The sequence below is a fragment of the Chamaea fasciata genome, unplaced genomic scaffold (assembly GCF_029207755.1).
Source record: "Chamaea fasciata isolate MVZ Bird 193981 ecotype frontalis unplaced genomic scaffold, bChaFas1.0.hap1 SCAF_5, whole genome shotgun sequence".
In the NCBI taxonomy this organism is placed as follows: domain Eukaryota; kingdom Metazoa; phylum Chordata; class Aves; order Passeriformes; family Sylviidae; genus Chamaea; species Chamaea fasciata.
In genome coordinates, this window is record NW_027094090.1 from 11,147,868 (window position 1) to 11,170,643 (window position 22,776).

The window sequence follows — 22,776 nt, forward strand, 5'->3', positions numbered from 1 at the left end:
CTGTGTGGATGCAGGAGAGAGGAAAAAGCTCTTACTCAGCCAACTTCCACCTTTTTGGTTTATTGGTTGGAGCAGCCCTAGCCCCTAAAGATGACTGGGGTGTTTTTTGTGGGTTTGCTTCCCTGTGTACCTGTTGCTAAAGAGAAAATGCAAATTTTCTGTTTTGAAGAATTGTCGTAGTAATTTGTAGTAGCTGTGATGTTCAGGACAGTGCAGTGGCCCTCCACAATGCCTTCCTCCCTCCAAACAAACACCTTTGAACAACAGGCCAGAGGCATAGGGAGGGGGTTTGGCCTGCCTGGTTTCTCTGTCTCTGCTCACATTGATCAGGCCATGGATCCACCTCAGTTTTTAACTCACTACATGTTCTTCTGTCCTATTTCTTCCAAGTGCTGTGTCCCACCCTCTTGGGAAAGGCCATCTCTTGAATGCTGTACATAAGGCCTTTGTTTACGCTGTAAAACTGTTGTTACATTTGCATAGCTGGGGAAATTTGTGGAAAATAGTTCTATTGAGATCAAAGCACACAGGCTATTGTGTGAAGAGAGTGGTGCTTCATGGATGGTGAGCCCCTGTGAGGAAGAAAGGTTGATGGCGACAGTTGAGGGTTTTTTCTAAGAACTGTAGGTAAGCTGAATTTTAATTTTCTTTTTTTTTATCATTTGTGGACAAGGTATTTGAAACTGTTTGAAGATAACTCCTAATCTAATTATTGCAGAAACTGACTACCTGAACATAAATAAAAAAAGCTACACAGGATTTTTCCTTGCTTAGGCTGCTTAACAGCTTACGTTTGAAGAATGATTTAAGCATCTCACTTCTAGAATAGAATACCAATACCCAGTTCAGACTGAGGAATGGTGCTTTCACTGTCTTATAGTGAACAGCAGCAGCCTGAAAAATCAAAGCATCTGTGCCATCTTCCCCATAGGAGCATGTGCAACCGCTGTGCAGTAGTTTGCATGCTAAAATACATATTACCCAAACTGGGTGAACAGTTTTGTACGTTGCCTCCATACATATTTATATGAATGAATGATTAGCATGTTCTTGCTTCTCCTTGCACTTCATAGTTGAAATTTTTTCCTATATGATCAGCTGTTCATTACACTAGGACATTTCACTGCCAAGTCACTTTCCCAGAGGATAATTTATTTATTCTTTTTATCTGCTTGTTTATAAAACTGGTATGGAAGGGAGTTTTACATAAGGGAAAATGAGGATTTGGCTGTAGGGAGGAAATAAGGAGCCTAAGAGAATAGCTAGAAACCCTGCAGGCGAAGAGGATGGTCTGTTTCATGGCGCTGTTACATCCTTCAGGGGTACATCAATACTGTATTATGTCGGAAGCAACCCCTGCAGTTTCCCAGCCAGAGTATCTTGTGAAGTCTCTGAGTCAGCAGATAATGGAGACAAATTTGGGATTTGAGAGAGTCCTTAAAAGAGACTTTATTCTTTTCTTTAAATTGTCATAAAAACAAACAAGGCTTCCCCAAACCACTTTCTTGGTCTTTCTATATTTAATTTCTTTTGTTCTTATTCAAGAGTTATTTTTGTAACACTTCTTTTCAGTCTGGTCTGTTTAGGTTTTTATACCATTCTCATCACTATTGTTTCTGAGTGTATTTGAATACTATATAAAATGACATGACAAACATCTGTCACATGTTGCTCTTTCATCCTCTCCCCAGGGAAGAACCCTGCCTGCAGTGCTGTATTTTTGTAAGACCTTTGTTGTTGCTTGGGTTTGGAATTTTTTTAGCTGTATACATGCTGCTGTAAGTTGATGTTAGAGCAGGATGGCTCAGAAGGCAATCCTTTGTACTTGGAGGAAAAGGAAAGAAAAATTTTCAGTTAGTATCTGAATGTCTTCCCCATAAATATGGGAAAGGGTGGCAATACTCAGGGACTTGTCTCTACTTTCAAAACCTGCTGATGTTTTTGTGGTGCGTTTTGAGCCATGCTATTAAACTATTGTGGGAAAGTTAAAACAGAGGACTTAGGTGTGCCTTTGGTTCAGCATGTGGTAAAGTCAGCAGCTGTCCTGGTTTGTATTTGTGATCCACTTGGAGCTCCTGTGAGGTTTAGTCTCTTGGACAAGCCCTCTCCCTGACAAGTGACAAACAGATACACTCTGCAGGTAAATTAGGTGCCCTGATCACTGTGTTGAAGCACAAACCCTCACTGTGGTGGTGGTGGTACTTTCGGCAGGATTGTCTAGTCAAGAGAAGGGAGACAATCATGACCTTCTGCTTACTGGAGTATGGAATTATGTCAGCAGTAGGTTGAGACAAATCCTCTTGCAGTCGAAGTTACCTGGATGGCCCTGCTACAGTGACTGCTTTGGTAGGAGTCTAAGTCTGCAAAGTCACATTATTGGGCAGAGAGAGATCACTGCAAGTGCGTTCCTGTGCTCTGGCTACAGCCCTGGCTTGTTCAATTCTAGCCAACAACTCTTGGTTGCCAAGGGAGACATGAGAATGGTTGCTTGAGTCTGGGATAAAGAAGCTACTGGAGTGGGCAATCCTTCCATCCTCCTAGAAAAAATGTGTGGAAAATATATTGTCCACCTTTAACAGAAACAGCTTTAGTTTTTCTGACCTATTACTTGATTTCAGAGCTACATTTAAATTACTTTCTTATTTCCTTCACTTTATTTCAGTACTGTACAGGATGTATGGTAACAATACTAATTTGTGGGTGAAGGTTATTTTTACTCAGTAACATGATGGGTGTCTGTGCAACATCTTGCCTGGAGTCACAGAGGCATCTATTCTGGACCTGTGGATTTATCAGGGAAGGTTCAGTTGAGTCTGGCTTTACTTGCATTACATCTTCTACTGTGTTTCATTTCAGGATTTGCAGTTTTTCAGTCTAGCAAGGCCATTACCATCACAATTGACTCCACCTCATACTCACCATGTAATTTCTAATAGATGGGTTTATAATGAAGGCCATAAGTTTTGGAGGTTCTGAAGGTGGTTAGTAGCTCAAGCATATCTCTTAGAAATATTCACCCTCATGATTTAAGGACCTTAACGGATGAGAAATTCGTGATAGGTGAAGTGTTCCGTAGCTAATTATTTAAACTCTTAAAAAAACCTTAATTACTTCTAGTATATATTTCTAGCTTCAGCTTCCAGTTGTTGAACTTTGTTAGGCATTTTAATGAAAATTAACTCAAAAATACACTTGTACTTAAATCTGAAGAGGAAAACTAAATTGCTTCTTAACCTTCTATGTGTAAACTACACACCTGAAGTTTATTGAGTAATATCCGTTTTCCAGCTCTCCAGTTGTTTCTGTAGCTCCTTTTGAACTCTTTCTAATTTATCAACAGCTGCTTAAAATACAGACACCAAAGCTGAGCCCACTATTCCACTAATGATTTTATGAAGCCAGAATGGTACTGCCAATTCTGGGCACTGTTTGAAGGCTCACCTTTTTATCCATGCAGTGATCTTTTTCACATTAGATCACCTTTTTTCATCCACCACTCATTATAACTATAGCATTTCTTATTCTGAGACACAGATTGATAGAATTTATGCTCTATTAGGCAATAAATCTTTGTGAACAGAGCTATGAATTGTGAAACTAGATTTTGTCTCCTACTTGCATGCTTCAGAATGTGTGTGTGTGTATCTTGCAATTACTTTCAATGTCATGAGTGTGACGTGAAAGTAACCTTTCTGACAACTGCGATGGGAAAAAGGGCGTAGGTCAAATATCTAACATTTTTTTGCAGTGAAAAAAAATACTTCCATATTAAGAGGCATCTATCAGAAAACTGAATTATGTCATTGCTAAGTGATGCCCTTTATTAGTAACCCAGCCATTAGTGGGGACTTAAGCTACTCTTAGACATAGGCAATTCTGTGAGGTATGGTGGGAAAGGAAGAAAAAATGTTAGAAGATTAAACAATTAATGAGTCAACAAGATTAGATAGGGCTCTTAATCACAGTTACAATTTTGAGAGGGTAGTGAAGCAGTCAGTTTGCTGTGTTACATTCAAATGCCATAGGTGGTAAAGGGAAAAAAAGGAAAACACAAAGTCCATGTTCTTCCCAAAAGGACAGAGTGTATCTGGCAACAATCACTCACACAAGTGAAGGGACTACAGTTACCAGACCACTTGGAAAACCCATGCTGTAGTTTTTGGGTTTAGTGATCATGATGTCTTGGATTTCAGCCTCACTGGTAAAGCTTGGTCTTAGCTGGATAAGGTAGGATGCTTTGAGCTGCCCTTTTCCCTCCTTAGATGTGTCGGATCATTTGGGGCAGCTTTTTGCAACATAAAAACATATGCCAGGTTTTGGCTATCCTGGGAGATAATGAGAGACCTGATCTGATATCATAGCTCACATAGATGCACCTTCTGGCTGGCCAGCTCTAGGGGCAGCTGTGTGGAGAGCAGATCTCCATTACCTTCCCGTGTCTGAACTCATCAAGATCAAATAATACAGGAGACACAAGGGAGGAGAGTAGCTAAGGGAACAAGTAGATGGGTATGCCACTCATGAGGAGTACGAATGGATAGGACTGAAGAGATGTAGAAGAGAAAATGTGGCCAAAGGAGTACCTGAAATACAGGGAGTAATAGGGAGGCATTTGAAGAATAGGGATGATTTGCAGAGGGCAAAAAAGATATGTGGACTGATGCATGGGGAGGGGGTTAGTGAGACTGTCTTGGTTTAGATAGACAGGCATCTGCCAGGGAGGGTTGGAGTCTCCCTTAAAATGTAAGCCCCTCCCCCCCTTTTCAAAATTATCATAAATTTGCAATTAAAAGGCTGTCAGGCAAAGATTTTGGGAATAGGTAGGGCAGTTCTTTACTAGGGATATAAAAATACAGATGTTGTAGTACAGAAGAATAAGCAGACAAATAAACAAACAAGAAATCCTAGAAAACCCTGACAGAGTCAGAAATAGAACCTGACACCCTGTTGGTCAGGGTGTTGGAAGCAGTCCAAAGTAAGCCCTCCTGGAGTGGCAGATGTGGTTCTGTTGGAGTAGAGATGGTCCCGTTGAAGAAAAAAAGGGTTCAGTAATGGTGAGATGGGTCTGGTCTTCCTCCAGGGATCCGGTGGGAAACTGGATATCTAGTGGGACTGTGGCTCCTTTTTATCTAGGTTAAGATGGTTTGGCTCCTCCTCCCTGTGTGGAGCAGCTTACAATAGTGCAGTGTAATGTGTAATGTCATTGATGAGCTCTTAATGGTCCGTTAGCAGAAGACATTCCCATGGAAGTAGTGAAACAATGAAGAGAGATAAGTAGCACTCCACCATCTGATGACACTGACCCATTTGGGCAAAGATAAGCAATTCTGCTCCACCCAGGTGGAATAGAATAATATGTTCTTTACAAAACCCATGACAGAGACACAGGGTGTAGTGGCAGGAGATGGGAGTGTGAACTTCAGTGTTGTTAAACTGCAATCATTAAATACCAGCTCCATCTGATCAGCACCCTACCTGCCTTGGGCATCATTTGCATGGCTTATGTACCATGTGATTTTCTGGGATTTTCTGGGAAAAGTGATTTAATCTATAAAAAGCAACTTAAGAAGGACGCTATTCAGAAGGTGCTTAGGGCATGAAGGATGATATGGCAGATAGGAGTACAGTAACTTAGAAACATAAATAAGAGCAACTTAGCAGCATTATTTGCATTTCTAAAGGTTTTACTAGAGCATGTGTCAGTTCAACAAGTAATGTTTTTATGTCTTATCACAGTAATACTCAGCACATTTATTCTACCAAGCAAAGAGTAAACATCAACTATAAATAAATAGGGCTTCAGATAGTGTGGGGTTTCTTCCTCTGACTCTTCAGATAAGATACAAAATTGGCTCAGCAGGGCCCTGCTGGAACATGTCTGATTGTTCCTGTTTCCCTGCTTTCTCCTTCAGTTTGGGAGTAGTCTATTTTATTGTCTTGGGTCTACTGGTCTTTGAGACTGAAGTTTACTACCCTAAAGTTACCATCTGCATTGCAAAGGGGGACTTAAGAACACCAGTCCTTTCAAAAGGTACCTAAAAAAAAGATGGCATTTACATATATGTGTGTGTATTTTTATGTAAACATGTTAGCCTGTATCATTTATATGTAATAACCTAATGACTAGATCCCTTGCCAGGAAGTGGGAGGCCCAAGATGCAAATTCTCTTTTCCCTGATGAGATCTAAAATGTAATTTGCTATCTTCTAAGTAGATGTCTTCACCCCAGATGCCAGGCACACTTATATGACATAAGACCCACTCTACAGAGTCCTTTTGAAATTATACACAGAAGAAGAAATTATACACAGTGAAGAACTGAATGCAGTCTGGTCTGATTTCTCATTGTTTAATTTTATTTTATTTTGCCCTTAGAAAGTGAAGTCATTGAGTCTCCTACAGTTGTTCATCACATACAATGGGGGCGTCATCCCATTTGAGATGTTCAGATTCTGAATCGCTTATTCAGGCAGTTAAATAATTTGTTTGGTATATGATCTTATCAGAGGCCTAAACTTAAATGTTTAACACCATCCAACCCACTGTTCTATATGTAAATATACATAAGAGTGTTTTACTAAATTGAGCCTGGTAGGTGGTTACTCTTCTGCTATTTGGCAATAGGTCAAAATTCACTGAATGTAATTTGTCATGAACAGAAATAACACAATATCTGAGAGGAAACCTAAACTGTGGTTCTTGTTTCTTGTTTTATTATAATTTTTTATCCTATCACTAAAGAAGTATCAGAAGTGTATGTTTAAGATTAAACCTTTTTGGGTGTTATCAAGGATTGCAAAATTTAATTCTGATTAGTGGAACAGACTTTTGCCTTATGCAGTTGGAGTGAAATCATTCAGAAATCCTTTTTCCTCTGAGATAAGTCAGAATTAGGAGTCAGCTCCATTCACGTTGTTCTGTGACCTCTGTGTGAACTGAGGTCACACTGTCACTCACTATGGTGAGTTCCTCTCTGACTGTAGGGTCAGATGAGGAGTTACACAGAACCTGGGCCATTGGTGGCCAAATGTGTCAGGGATCTTTCACATCCCTATGGTCTTACTTGGAGAGTCCTTACTGAACGAAGTGGTGATAAATCATCATCTGCTCCTTTTGATGTGGTCTGGCAGGAATGCTGGGGAGCTGGCCAGAGTGGTGAATTAGCCTTCATCTGTGGCTGAGATCTCCTCAATCTGGTAAATAATCAGCCTGGGGACAGCACATGACTCCTATTAGCATTCCATACCTGGATTAAGATTTACAGGAAGCTCATTGACCATGCTGTACATTTGCTGTAGTTGGGGGTTTATGTAAACAGATCTCTAGAGAGTGGCATAAAAAGCCACTGTCCAGAGGGACTTGGCCAAGGTAGAGCTGCTTGGTGAACTTTTGGGGTGGGGAAATCACTGCCGTATTTCAAGACTCTTTGCACAGTTTACTAGGCATGCCATGTTTATGTAATTAATAAGGTTATAGCAAGTAATTTAGTTCTTACCCCAAAGTTATGATTACTGTTTAAGCACCAAATTATTCACAAGTAGCACAAAGAATTATATGGATATATACAGTTCTGAATTTTCTTCATTTTTGGCAAATGTGAATTCTCTTGTAACTGCTGTGTATTGCTATGTGCTCAGTCTTATATTAGATCAGATTTTAGAATGCAGTATCTTTCACTGTGGGTAATAAGCGGCATGTGAGGAATGTAAAATTTCACGAAAATTGAGCCTTACTGGACAAAGCTATGTTTTCTACTGCTGCTGCAAACTGAAAGACAAACACATGAAGAATTGAGACTTAGGTTCAGTTTCATGCCCACATCTTTTTTATGGGTAGAATACTGTATAAAAAAATTAATGGCTTAAATGCCATGTAGACTGAGTTCACACCACAGACAATAAGCTCTGTAACATATAGGCTTTTTCTTCACACAGCAGCAATCGTTATGGACCTTGATCTCAGGGCTGTTTTGCGCAGAGTTCTGTACAGCCCATAATGATACCTGAATAGCCATGTCACTTAGTGAAACTCCTTTCTATGACACCATAAAATTTTTTTTGCTGGAAGTCTTCTATGTATAGAATTGTGAAGTGTTTAAAAATGAGCTCAGAAACTGCCTTGTGTGGGTGTGGAGTGCCCCCATTTATTTTCTTTACAGTTGGAATGCATCTGATTGGCTCAGACCTGGTCGATTTAGGCATTTTTGCCTATGACTAAATCTTTTTTCTTTGCAGTACACATTCATTTTGAAATCCAACTGTAACTGTTAATTACATTTTGCAATTCAGTAGTTGATTCTTGACTATATACCAGAAATTACATAGATTATTAGAGAGGTAGGATGGTAAAAGGGATGGCTAATTATCTATGCTATTTCTAAAATGCAGTTTTCCAAATGGCTACTTTATTAGCAGCACATCACAGCATTCTTCTAGAAAGAAAAAATAAATTTGCTCATGAAGGCTGTCTGCAGCCAGAAATGCCTATCAGCTTTAAACTTGGTAAGTCAACGAATCAAAAGAATAGACTCCTAATCTGAACACCCAGAATTTTTTGAAAATTGTGAGAGTGAAGGGTACATAAAATATGTTAGAACTGGTCTTAAATCAGAGGTTATTATACCCAAAGTTTTATTCTTGGATAGACTGCATTTCTGTGAAAGTTAGCTAATTTGGTTCGTTTTAAACATATGGCTATTTCTTAATATATAACTTACATTTTACTGTAATATAGATATAAAAATTAAAAATAAGGGTTGCATTGGTTTTTTGGGTTTTTTAAAATCTGTTGATGTTGATTTAGATGTAAAAATAATGAGGCAGACAAAATTAATTTATTTCTACTTAGGCACCCTCTGTGGTTTCTATTCAGTCAGAAAGCCTTACAATGTGCAGTCCATGCTTTGGCAATCACAGATGCATAGTTCAGGCCTGTAAGGAGTAAGAAGTTCTGGTAATGTCATGCTTTGCTGCAGGTATCTCACCTCTGTTTCTCTAGCATGTGGTCTCTAGTTTTGGGCATCACATGGGAAATTTGATAGAGTTAAAAACTTGTTCTCCACTATCTCCTCTGCAGGGATCTTCCTTGCTCCCATCAGACTAAGAGGCGTCACTCACTTAACTTCAGGCAGAGTGTATCTAGCTGTTTGTTGCCAATAAAAGAAGCAAAATTACGAAGTTTGTCTTTTCAGTTTCTTCTTCATCCTGTAAGATGAGAACCTCATACTCACTAAGAGCAAAACAAGCCAGTGTTCAAAGAAAAATTCCCATCCTTTCCTAAGATTCACATGCCAGAGGGTCCTGACACTTCTCAGGGCTGTATAAGGCTTGGCAGCTTTTAGTCTCATACAGTGAAACTTATTGCAGTATGAAGTCATGCAAAGAGGCAGCATGTTTGCACTTACAGAGATTTTATAATCTGTAAAATATGAAGGAAATATTTAGCAATTCAAGGGAATGAAAGAGCCGCCAATGAGTTGCTGTGTAAGCTGACCACGAGGATAGTCTCTGGAGACAATTTCCCCTGCTCTCTCTGCACCTGCATTGCAGTAATACCTAGATATACAGGTTTTAATTGCTTTCCTCTAAAAATCCCCTTTGGTTCATCCTGGAAGCAGGATTCCAGGTGGTACAGGCAATTCATATAATTTGCTATAAGAAATGTTTAACTATTAGGTAAATAGAAATAGTGAAAAAAATATATAACAAAATGAGTGATTCAAATAAACAAGAAAAAAAAAATTCAAAAAGCCACACTAATTTAGCATGGCATGTGACCAGTCAAATCTAGACGAGAAAGAATACAGCTGTACAAAACAGAAGTGTCCCTTGTGATGAGAGATGAGCAATGCATATTGGGTGTGCTACTGATTTTGAGAACAATCATTCTATTTTTGGACTGTTGTGGCCAACTGTGGTACAGTATCTCGTAGGGAAGGCTATTACAGAACTACCCATTATTTCAGCTATACTTAAAATTCTACCAGCATTTGCATGATAAATGTATTTCTAAAGGCTACAGCGAGGCGGTAAATGTTCATTCGGCAACAATGACAGCTGCGATTAGCCATTTTAAAAATATAGAAATAGAAGCAGAAGTTAACAAAAACAAGCTCAGATTCTGGCATTTGTTTACAGGAATTCAGGAGGTAGACAAACGCTGCAGGGATGGGACATGTCACTGGTGTGAGATTGTACAGAACACAGGGCAAGAGCTCTGTCTACCTTGTTTTGTGAGAAGGCAACTGTGTGGTCTTTAAGACCCCAAACCTTTGATTATCCAATTTCTCAGAGTCATTAGAAGTCCCAGATGAGGTGCCATGAGTGATAATTGTCGAGGTTTGAATGACTAAAAATGCCAGGAAGAGCCTGATTTCTGTGAGGCTGAAAGACAAATAGCATAACCTTTCTCCCTATGTCTTTACACTCTCTTGTTGGTTTTTTTCAAGACTTTGCTTGGCACAGATAACCAAGTATCAACTGGTCTCCGAGGACATCTGTGTCTATTCTTCCCATGGGAAGACTGCAGTTGGCACCACAACTTTGCCAAAGCCTCACTTGTGTGATGAGCTCATTACCTGTGAACTTCCAGCAAATGGGCCACCAGTGCTACATCAGGACAGAAAAACTGGAGGAGGTTACATGGTTGAGCACAGCTGCCCTTGCTTATCGGTGATACCTGCTTCTGCATATATAAGGTTTTATGCAGCTTGCTGGTTTTGCCATCCAGTTCATGTTCTTAGGTCAGACTGTCTGTGGGATGGAGGACAGTTCTCATCTCTCTGGAGAGGAACAGGTTCTGGTTTCACCTTTGGTGGAAGTGTCCATGTAGGTTCAGGCTTCACCTTCACTAGACTTGCAGTGTGAGAGTCAAGACTGTGCCAACAGTGTGAGAGATCAGCCCCTTTCCAGAAACATTGTCCAATCTTTCTTGGCATGGCTCTCATAATGCAGCAGGCAGCACTTTTGCCTGAAACACTCTGGTCTGTAGTCTTTGCATTGGAACAGCCAGTCCTCCCCTTCCTCCTTTTGCCAGCCAGGCTCCAGCTCACCGACATGACTCAACTATTTATCTTCAGGCTATCACCACCTGATAGTTTCCTGAGAGCCCTCTGACTGGACTGTACACATTTGCCAGCAGATGTGGAACGGGGCTTGTTCTAGGCACCCAGCCCAGATCATGCAGGAGAAAGTTCTTCCTTACTCCTGCTGGACAACAGGCAGGATTAGGACACTGGTGGGTCTGGGTTTTGGTCTCATGTTTGGGAGAGGGAGGATAGGTTGAGGTACCTTTAGGTAATTTTAAAGGGGGCAGCTCTGGGGCTATAGTCACATGAAGGTGAGGACAAGCAGGCCTCTGAGAAATGGGTCTTTCACATGAATTGGGCTTAGCACCTTGTAAGTTTTTTGGTTCAGAGGAAGAGCAGGTTGTTCAGACTGCCCAGAAAGAAATTTACCTGTTCAGCTACTGCCTGTGTAAGTCTGACCCACCTCTGGTCAGAATGGTCAGTTAGGAGTGACAGCCTTGTCCCTTGCTTTCTTCACAGAGTCATCAGGCAGAGTGTCTCGGTGTGATGGGTTTTCCTGTGTCCCACTGCCTCTCCAGCAGAAGTCCAGGCTGCAGAGGGCACACCAACAGTGTGACATCCCAGACCTTCTGGCTCCAGTAGACCTGTACGATGCCACCAGGCCATAACAAAGCTTACCAAGAGTGTAGATGAGCAAGAACAGCTGCAGCAGGATCATGTAGGTCTGGTGCAGCTGTGAGCCCCTAAGGTGGAAGAATTCGGTGGGGCATGAGGAGTTCCTGGCACTTCTCACTTCAGATTTGAGAGTTTAACTGCCAATTTTCTGGAAAATTCCATAATCACCTGTCAAGTGGAGACCTTGGAGACCTGGAGACCAGGCATCCTACTCCACTTCCAAGCAGAGAAAGTGTTTACAATGACTGGTCTGCTGGCTCATTTATTCTGCCAGCTCACTACTGGCCCCTGTATTCTCAAGTCTAGGAATTCCACTCACAAAGCTGGGTCAATGTGTGATGCAGCTTTGGAGGGCACACCTGCAAACTCATCGATGCCAGTAATGTAATATCCATAGCCTTTGATGGGACTTATGCTCACAATATTTTTTTAATGTTATTGTTGTTGGCTTTGACATTTGGAGATGCCCTGTCACAGACTAGTAACTCTAATTAAAATGGGATAAATTGATCTAATGCGGAAGTGGGCCATAAATAATAGGGCAGAAAATACTAGAAATCTTCATATTTTTAGTACATTTCAACACACATACGCTGGTACTGTAGATGTTTTTATGTCAGGTTACCCTTAAGATCACAGAATATTTTCGTTCAATTTTTTTCTGTCATCTAGTTCAGAGGGATAAAGCCATAAGAGTGCTCCTTGGTGCATGTAATTTTTCTGAACTTCAGGCCTCACTCACTAAGGATGGCCAGTTTCTCAGCCTTGTGTGGCAAGACTGTGCCCGATCTCATCTGGTCCTAGTTAACAAGGGTGGCCTGTATGAAAATATGTGTGGGACAGTTCAACTGCTGGGCTCTGAGTGTGCTGGCTGCAACAAGAACAGCTGCCTCATTTTGAAATGTCTTCTCTATTTGCTTACTGGTGTCCCATTATGGTAGGTAATCCACAGAGTTAAATATTGGTTGACTTTCAGGTCTGCTCCTTGCCAGTGGCTCTTCTATATAAGGTTAATACAGTTGTCTTGCACTTGTCAAACCGGAAAACAAATGTGTTAACAATTAAAGCTTATTTCGCACTATACAGTATGTGATTGTTCTCTGTACTCAGTATCCTTTGGGAAGATTCTGAGCTTTTTGACTGCCTCAGCCTCCTGTGGAGTTTAATTGCCATTTGTCCCAGGGTCAGGGGGCAGTTTTGGGATGAACTCTCAGTTTCTTACAGAGGGAAATGGGGAATTTGGCATGGTCTGCGGGGACCTGACCCTGCAGCAAAAATGCTGTACTGAGGAAAGAATGAATGTTGGCAAATGCATGACTAGTATTTTCTGGGCAAACCTGTGGATCTGGCAGGCACCTGGGACATTTGCTGTTCTTCCTTTTGTTCATTACTGAGTAACCCTGTAGTTTCCCATGACCTTTGTGATGGATCAAGCTTCCCTAAATTGTGTAAACTGAGCTGAAACAAGAGTTTTCCTACATTGAAAATATGTTTGGGGTTAATTCAGGGAAGTTTTACATTGTCTGTCTCTTAACAAAGCACCTGTCCTTTTCAATGGCAGAGGAGGAAGGATCTGTTGTCCCCAAGCTGTCTCCAGTCAGTGATAGTCTGTGTCTGTTGTATCAGAAAGAAAAATGTGGAAAAAGAAAAAAACACCAAACCAAACCAAAAAAAAACCCCCAAAACCAACCAAACAAACAGGGGAAGAACCTTTTAAAAGATCAGAACAGGAATTTAAAAAGATTCGAAAAGCAGGTGAGCCTGAAGTTGCAAAATGAAGCTGATGCAACGTGCTGGTATAGGAGGATATTGGTGCATGGGAGTCTTTGCATATCACCCTTGCTTGCAGTTGCTGTGTTACTACAGCTGTGTTCAGGGTTGCTGCTGGGCAAGGGCTGCAGTATTTCATCCTCAGACAGCCCCAGCAGGATTTTTAAGGGCTCCCCATTGTCTTTGCACATATTTGCCTCAGTAACATCTCACTGGCCATGCCACACAGCAGAAGCTGGTGACTGTTTGAAACTCCTGGGCACTGAGGTCGTTGGAAGGGATCAAACATGCTGGTTATGGCACTAGAGAATGGATGGATAGCTTTGCCAGTGGGAGTTTCTGTTCTTTGGCAGGAGCAGGATACCAGCGTGTCCCAAGAAGTTCATGCTGGAGCTCTGATTGTGTGTGAGAGGTACCTGGTTTTGCCTGTGGACTTTGTACATCACCATGGAGATTTCTGAATCTGAGCATGTGGTCATAATGATCATGTATTTCCTCCTGTAGTGTTGAAGGTGGAAATATATCACATTTGAACCCTACATCTCTTGGCTTTGCACATCTTCAGTGGGGAATTACAATCAGTACAGCCTTGCCAGCCTGACAGATCTGCTGACAGTGTAAGAGTTAAGAAGCCCTTAAAATAAACCCAGTGCCTTCTACTGCAGCGCTGATGATTGCACTTTTCCATTTGCCTGGCCCTCCGTGGAGCCTTTAGCTCCCTCCTGCTTTTACTGAACTTTGCAAGGGTTCACCTGTCGTAGCAGAGTTGTGCAGCAAGATCAGTGCAAAGGCAGGAGGGCACTGACAAACTGAGCACTGCTGGGTGGATAATTGATCACCTGTGAAACAGGCGGAAGCTAAGAGAGCTGGGAGGAGCATGCTGGAGTATCTGGAGATTTGGAAAGTCTCTCTTCTTTGATGGAGTACTGAGGCACCAATGACGAGGTCAGTAATTTGGACATTGGTGGGCCGTAGTAACTCACAGCTGTCCCCTGAGGTCTGGGGAGGTTGCATCTACCAGTGTAGTGCAGGTCCAGGCAGTTTGGACCTGGCACTCCACTGGTAGTCCAAGTGGTCCAAGGCACCGCTCTTGGTTCTTGATTGGACTCTTCAGTATTTCAGGTTTAGTAAGGGTGGTAGAAATTTTAAAGAATTAGGTGGGTAGTAGTTTCTGTTACCTTTTCTGTGTCAGATGTCTTATGGCAAAGTGAGAGTTTACAGTCACAAGTCTTTAAGTATTGAGAATAAGAGGTGCATAGGGCCTAAAGGAAGCCTAAGAGCTTCATCTGTGATGGGGGGAGGTGTCAGCTTAATGTTCTCAAGGTGTTCACTTAGACCCAATTCTTCCAGTTTCTGGTTGAATGGCTTAAACATTACTTTATGTTAAATATTTAATACTTGCTTATAAGTTAAAGATGGGTAATGGCCAAGTCTTTTCTTCCTTTGAAAGAACATGGCTCTCTCCTCTCAGCTGGACTGAAGATGGTATTTTTGTGACACAGTAGGCGACATTAGAGCAACCTAACAAATTAGACACCTCTGGAGATGTCAGCAGTTATTGCTGCAATACAAATTAGCACAGAGACTTCTAGATGCTTTTTTGGTGTCCCTGTAGTAAGATGGCTGTGAGATGTCAGGAAGCTGTGCAGTCAAACTGGATTTCCATGGCTTGTTCAGATGGATTTATTAAACTGCCTGTTTGTTGTGAGTGGGTAATAGGACGTCTGTACTTGACAAAGGGAGTTTGAGCACAGACTGTTACTTACTGTTGACTGTTTACATAGTCTTCCTTATGAGTGTCTTCTTAAATGTAAGAGTGTCCAAATACTTGGGACTTATCAATTATTATTAAAGTGTACTTAGAGAAAACACTGGTAGTGGGGAAACTATGACATATTTTAGTTTGGCTGTAGTATTAGATCAATAGGTTTTTTTAGAAGAAAAGGGAAAAAATCTGACCAAATTTGTGCAAGATAATTACCATGAGAATGGAATAAAAATTATTGTGCCTAAATACAGGGATAGTAGTATTTTTATAGTGCTAATGACTATTCTTTATGGCTAATTTCTCTAATCAAAATCTAGACTCAGTCCTGGACACTGGTACATGCAAACCAAAAACTAACTTTTATATTAAAATTCCTCAATCCCATTATTCTAAGTAATCCGGTAGTGTGGGTTTACTGTATTTTCCTCATAAGTGCCCTTTTGAAAGTACCTAAATAAAGTTCAGATAATTTACTACAATAGTTCTCATAATTTTCTGCATAAATATTCTGTGTCTGGAAGTTTCCATACAAGGCAGTTTAGCTGCAACCAGGTGGAATTAAGTAGCAAGAAGTTCATATGTGTAGTTTATAGAAGTTTGTGAACTAAAATGCCATCTTAATCAGAACCTATAAATAAGAATACTTAAAAGTGAGAAATTTTTCCCTTCTTTAGGATGCCCCAACTAAACCCACCTTAGGCAGCCTCACGGCACAGCATGAAATGGGATCTGCCTCAGGTATTGAGTTATATTTGCTTTTAAAACACATCCATAAAGAGCACTATAGAAGATCGTTTGTGCTAAAAAGGAAAAGCTTTCCAAAGTTAAGGCTCTGTGGGAGATATTTCCTAGGGCGCACTCAGACACAAAACTTCCATCTCACTGCTCAGTGACCCTGATGCTGTCAGGTGCCGAGTGCCTTCAGGTTCCTTTGCTGTCAGTGGGAGAAGACCTACACACCTCAAGATCAGGCCCTTGGCCTTCAGTATTTGCACACTCATGCTGGCACTGTGTGCAGTGGGATGGGTGTTTAATGCTGGCAACCAAAGATTGACACTGCAGGTGTCCTGCAAATACTTGTGATAGAAGCTGAAGAAGCATTTTCTTTGCTTACAGGGTAAGAAGAACTTTAAAGCTTCTCTGGTATTTCCTTTTGAGATTTCATGCTAATATTTACAGCTTTCTGCTTCTTTTTGTGCTTTACATTAATAGCTTGCAGCTGAATTACTAGTTACAGGTAGTTACCTCTTGGAGACTGGAGACACCGCCCCCATTTCTTCTTCTCTCAGAAAGATTTCACAGCCTCCAGTAACCCCCAGTGCTGTGACCCCCAGGCTCCCTTCAGTGTCCAGACCCCACAGGTCTCATCCTGGCTGCCCTGACCATCAGACCTTGCTGAGCACTTCCTCCATGGGCACAGCCTCTACAGCTTGCCCAGGGCAGCCATGCCCAAAAACAGGGCCAGAGGTGGAATCACTGTATGTAGTCATTGTTCTCTGCACTGATCTGCTGAAGGTTTCTCTGCTAATGTATTTTCTTCTTCTGGATGATCAGTAAGTGTGGCAATTCCTATTACAAATTCAGTGACTTTAAACAAATCCTAGGAATCTACTGAGACTTTTCTCTAGGGAGAATGTACTGAAAAAGATAAATGGCATCGTTTTTTTCCCCTTTTGGTATTTTCTTTGCTGAGTATACCTGTGCATTTATATAATCAGGAGCCAGCACTGCATGAATTTTTGTTACATATTGAGTTGCCCTTTTTTTTTTTAACCCATCACAAATTATGTTACTGGAAACAAGATGTACATCTGGACTTGTAACTAACATGATTGTAGTTTTATTGGATAAGTGTGGACCTCTATATGAAATTTTTCATGTGTGTTGAACTCAGACAAGATTGTTACTTGCGTTGATGCATGCATTTCATGGTCTTTCAGAATTAAATGGAAAAGACAGCCTTTCAGGAAGCCTTAATGCCTTTCCATATGGAGGCAGTGCCTTGTTGTGCACATGGTCTTTGATTTCTTTTCAGTTCTGAAATTTCTTACCTTATGGTCTATGTTCCTTTATTATTTTTCTTTTTAAAAATTATTTTTCTATTTTTTAATAAAGAAATGAAATTTAGCTTTATGGAACCTGATGTATTTATAATGCTGGAACTGTTCTTGTTTACTGGGAGAAGTTGCAAATATAATTATTCTATAACAAGAGAACAGGTTGGTATATGAAATTGGAACGATTCGTTGTAAGGTCTGTTTCTGTCCATAGAATAAAAATATAGAATTATAGATTTGTATAGTACAAGAAATACAGAAAATGAAATAAAATAATACTATCAGAAATACTTTTTTTTTTTAATGTGCTGGGTGTGACTAGCTTTTCTGGTGTAGAAATTAAAACAGAATGAATAAACTTAAATAGAGTTTTATGAACTGTAAGGTTAAATTGAAAAACTCATCTTGGGTTTACTGAATGTTAATTTGACTGAGGTTATCTTTTCTCTCTGTCAGGGAATTTGATTTCCTCAACCTTAAAGAACTCTCTGGTATTCAGATGCTAGGACCCAAAGTAAAATCCAGTACATAAAATCTTTGGAGGCTGAAAACCCACCAACCCAGACAGCAATCCAGCAAATTTACTTTCCACTACTGCATAACCTAGTAAACCTCTCCTTTCCTTACCTGAAAGCTTCCAGGATTCCTGTTATGAGGAGATAAGCACTTACCTCTTGCCTAGACTGTATTTGCAATTGGATTTAAGAAGAGAATAATTTATACCTCAGCTGGGTCCCTCGAGAAGCCCTAGAAAGTCCAGAATTTAAATTACTGTTTCAGACTGAATTCCTGTCCATCTTTCCATGCTCTCTAAACGGTACCCACAGTGCTCAGCTCCCCGTGAAGTGTGAGGACTATATGAAGGCTGATGCCATGATATATTAGCATTTCTTTTCGTGCATTCCTAAAAGTAGCTCTTGATGGAATGATACTAGCCATGAAGGGAATCACTCACTGTCCTGGGTTGAAGTACATTCTATCACCATCTTCATGAACTGTTGAAACCAGGTGAGGCAGTGCTCCCTGCCTCCTCCACTCTGGCTTATCTTCTGTTAATGGGCCCATCAGCACCTTTGCTACACAGCTCACAGATAACTCCCTCCTGGACTATCTCCTGTCAATGGGCCCATCAGGCCTTATCACATGACTCACCATCCCATTGTGAGATGCTCCGCCCAGGGGGAAGAACCAAGCATTCCAGCTTGGATATAAGCTGAGACTCTGAACACCAGAGGGGTGCTTACCCACTGGATTCCCAGAGGACCTGAGCTACCAGACCTTTCTACAGGGTCACTGCTTCAGGAAGACCACCTCATCTGGACTGCTTCCATCACTCCGCTCAGGTTGTATTCTGAGCCTGTCAGTGGTCTTTTGTATTATTGCATCTATTTTATTTTACTTTCTTTCCTTTTTTCCTATTAAATTGTATCTCTGACTTGGAGCCTCTCATTTGTTTTGCTTTCAAACCACTACACTCACTCTCAGGGCTGCTGTTCATGGAGGAGCTTTCACCAGATGTGAAATGAGGACAGATAGAGTCTGGATGTACATTTCAGATGTGGGTGCTGATCCTTTGGTTTTGAATTGTCCTTTTGGGAGGGGCGCCAGTGTGGAACAGAGATTTTTTTGCCTTTTTCCTGTTATTCATTAGTATCCCTTAGAACCTTTGAAAAATCTGAGCGTGAACAGCTAGTGGACTCAAATTCTGTATTCCCTGTAGCTCCCAACCAATGTACCACACCATTTGCACATAGGAGTGATCATGTGATAAAGTATCAAGAAGAGCACAATTCCAGGCTTCCTATCTTTCTTCTTGTTGCTAGTACTGTCATTGATTAATCCCTGTGTACAACATATCACAATCCACTCATAATTCATCTGAATTTTGTATTTTCCTAGTATTTCATCTCCTCTGCTGTGAGTGTTCAATTGTTGGCCTGACTGTGAGCATTGAACCAGTTCCTGAAGTCATGGAAATAGTCTACAGTGCCTGTGCAATTTGAGACCAGGAGTTCTGCTTCATCTGTAGTGCCCCTTTTAATTTGACATATCCCATCTATAAATTGGCAACATGAAGCCTTTTAATTTGTATTTAACAGAAGCAGTGTTGTCTGATACATCTCTTCTACAAAAGATGGAGAAGAAGAGGTTTTTTTCATCAGTATACTTCCAAATGTTCTTAATAAAACTGAGTAACTTCAGCTTTAAGTCTGGTGGCACCTGTATGTAATGTTAACAAAACCAGCTGGAAACCAGACTCTTATTGTTACTTTAGAAGAAAATTAGAAAGGTTTGATCCAGCTGAGCAATGTTCTCAAAGTGCTGAGTACCCTTATCTTCCAGGAACTTTAATGAAGTTGAAAGCACTGAATTAACTAGATTGACCTGGCATGAATTAATCAAGACATCCCATCAGCCATTTAGCAGTGTAGAGCTAAACAATGTTTGAGTGGTCAGATCTCATTGTATAAGATAGTGCTCCAATTCTCAACAGGAAAGTTATGTATCTTGGGTAGTACATGATTTCGTGCTTGATGGATGAGTAACCTGCAGCATGATGAAATAACTGGTGAAAAAGACTTTAATTCAACTTGATTTTAGAATACTTCAGGGTTTTGTTTGTTTTTTTGTTTGTTTTTTTTTTGTTTGTTTGTTTTTGTTTTTGTTTGTTTGTTGTTTGGGTTTTTTGATGAGCAACATACATTATTTAGCTAATTGCTACTTTAGTCCCTTTTATGGAACTAATGATGGTAGTTTGAAAAGTGCATTGAAAAGATATATATATATCCTGTTCATCATTGCCATGTGCATTCTAGCATAAGAAAATGGAGACAAATACACCATTTTAGGTCATACACCATTAGAAACTACTCCGAGAATCCTGCAGCTACTGAAGTTCTGAGAAAATGATGATCTGTACTCACCAAGTCAATGAGAGCTGACTCATGCTTATGTTGCAAATAGCTGCTGCACTGAAAGGATACAATCAGCCCTATAATATAAATGTGAATTGCATATGCCCACACCTTCAGTCACATCAGTAAAAATATGCTATTGTATCTCAGATACACTTTTATCAACCTTCTACAGGTACTTGGAAAGAAACTATGTTATAGTGGTGTTGAATCCAGATGGTGTAGGAGGAGAGCTAAGACATCTTCTGCAGTAGGTCTTGGGCCTTGGAACTCCATCCCAGAAGAGGTCCCAAAAACCATATGAGTTTAGGAACAGGATACACATTTTAATACAATTATACTACTCTATGTGTTTTACAGTACATATGCATCCTAATGTACAGATCAGAGGAATAGGAAATTATTTTTTTCTCTGGTGGAAGTCATATTGATTTATAATTTTGTTTGTCATTTATCTACCTGCTTCATCACTGGAAATAGAGGGTAGCATTTGGATTGCACAAGCTTTTAATTTAGGTGTAAACACAGGCATATGCAAAAGCCTGTGCAGACTGTGTCAGCGTGTCTCAGGTTCACACCTGCTCTCTCCGTATTCCTGCGGCTCTTATGTTGCTTGGTTTAGGCAGCAGCTCTTGAAGCATTATTCGTGTCCCTGTGTCTAGCCAGTACCTCCCTCCAGCTGACCAACCTTCCAGGTACATACAGAGCATGTGGCCAGATGTGCTTGGAACATAAAAAGTGGTAATGGTCCCAAGGCATCCATGAGTTAACAGACAAGAACTGCTCTTTGTGACTGCTTCTTTGCAGCTGCATAGGCACTTTGGGACTTTGAGAGGAAGTGCTTGGGGTTTGGATTGGTTCCCTGAATTTTCCATCAGTTCCTAAGGAGTTAGAACTGTACCTACAAAAGGTAAAGCTATTTGTCTCTTCAGAATACTTGCTGAACTGCATAACAGAATAATCTCTGACATATTTCTGTTGAAACATGGTTTTTATGGGCAAAGACATTATAAACTCTTATTAAAAGAAGAGTCATGTAAAAATGGAGATTACATTGGAGTTAGTATGTCCAAAATTCTGCATGCTTGACAGTGATAAATTAGACCATTTAACATATCAAAAGTTCAGTGTAGCAACATTTCAAGAGAATCCCTACAACCAGTAAGTTCTATAAATTAATGAAGGCGCATAGACACTGGAGAGAAAAGCTCAATTAAAAATGAATGTAGTTTTAAAGAAAAGCAAGAGGATATAGCATTGTTTATATATTTAGTCCAAGTATTCTCCCATGAGTAAAGTATATTCCTGAATGAACAGGAGAATTTTCAGTTTATGGTCACTTCCATAATTTGTTTGAATTTATGCATCATAAAATATGTCATGAGAAGATGCATGGCACCCATTGCTTCTATTGTTGGCAAGACTAGAAAGGAGGCTGCATGTTATATACTGAGGAATGTCACTTCTGAGACTAATATTGAGTCTAATGCATTTTCACACACTGGAAAAGAGAGCAGAAACTGCTCTGCTCATGTGAGGCACTGTTTCCTCACATGCTTTCTGGTTTTGTTGTTAGAGAGCCTCTGGCAGAAGTCATGCTAGCTATAAAAAAATCGGTGACAGGGACTTAGCTCTTTGCATCACAAGCAGCAGAAGTTCTTGACATTTCTTGTCATCTGCACCAGACATGCCTTCACCCGGTATTAAAAATTAACCTAATCCTGCAGCTGAGTCTTTTCGAAGTTTACGTGCCTTTGGGAGTTCTGTAGTGGCAGAAGAAAAAGAAAAAATCAGGGAAAAAACCCGAGAAGAAAAAGAAATAATAATAAAATAAAATAAAATAAAATAAAATAAAATAAAATAAAATAAATCAGCCTTGACTCAGAAATAAGTTTCCCTTCCTCTAAGACTATTGGAAAGTTCTCAGTTTGCTTTATAGAATCATAGAATTATTTAGGTTGGAAAGGACCTTTGAATCCAGTCATTAACTGCACTGCAAAGTCCACCACTAAACATGTCCCTTAGTGCCACGTCTACATGACTTTTAAATACCAGGATTGGAAGTAAAGTCTTTGCAATAGCAGCTCACAATTCAGGTTGTTGCTCTAAATACTGTGCTGTAGGGTCACCAAAGTTTACTCAGGGAACATGAAATTTCAGAATTCTGTTGCACCCTCAGTATTCAGTTGGGTCGTGGCTCCTTGCTTTTTATACCCTTCCCCAGAACTCTTTGGACTGACAGGGGCTCTTTTCTAGTGTCTGATGTGTATGATGATCATGACCCTGGCTTCTGGAACTTTGTCTACAAGACAGCATTTGCTATAAGCATTGTGCAGTTGTCAGTTCACAGTGTCCTTTATAATACAAGCCTGTTATTATAAGCTCATTAGGTACAAAAGTTCCAGAAATAGTTAATGGCATTTTTTCTGACCAGGGATTCTGTCAGCCACTGTCACCACAGCAGTGTCTGCAGTAGTCATGGTGTCACTGCAGCAGCAGTGCTGAACAAAGGTACCACACAGACACAAAGATGCAATGGATCTTCCCAGTGCAGTCATCTGTCAC

General features: G+C 40.4%; 1 protein-coding gene across 10 annotated transcripts in view; it reads left to right on the forward strand.

The window, feature by feature from the left end:
• Nucleotides 1-22,776, forward strand: part of MAGI2 (membrane associated guanylate kinase, WW and PDZ domain containing 2) — a 714,127-nt gene that overhangs the window by 25,653 nt on the left and 665,698 nt on the right. The gene's annotated exons all lie outside the window — the stretch shown is intronic.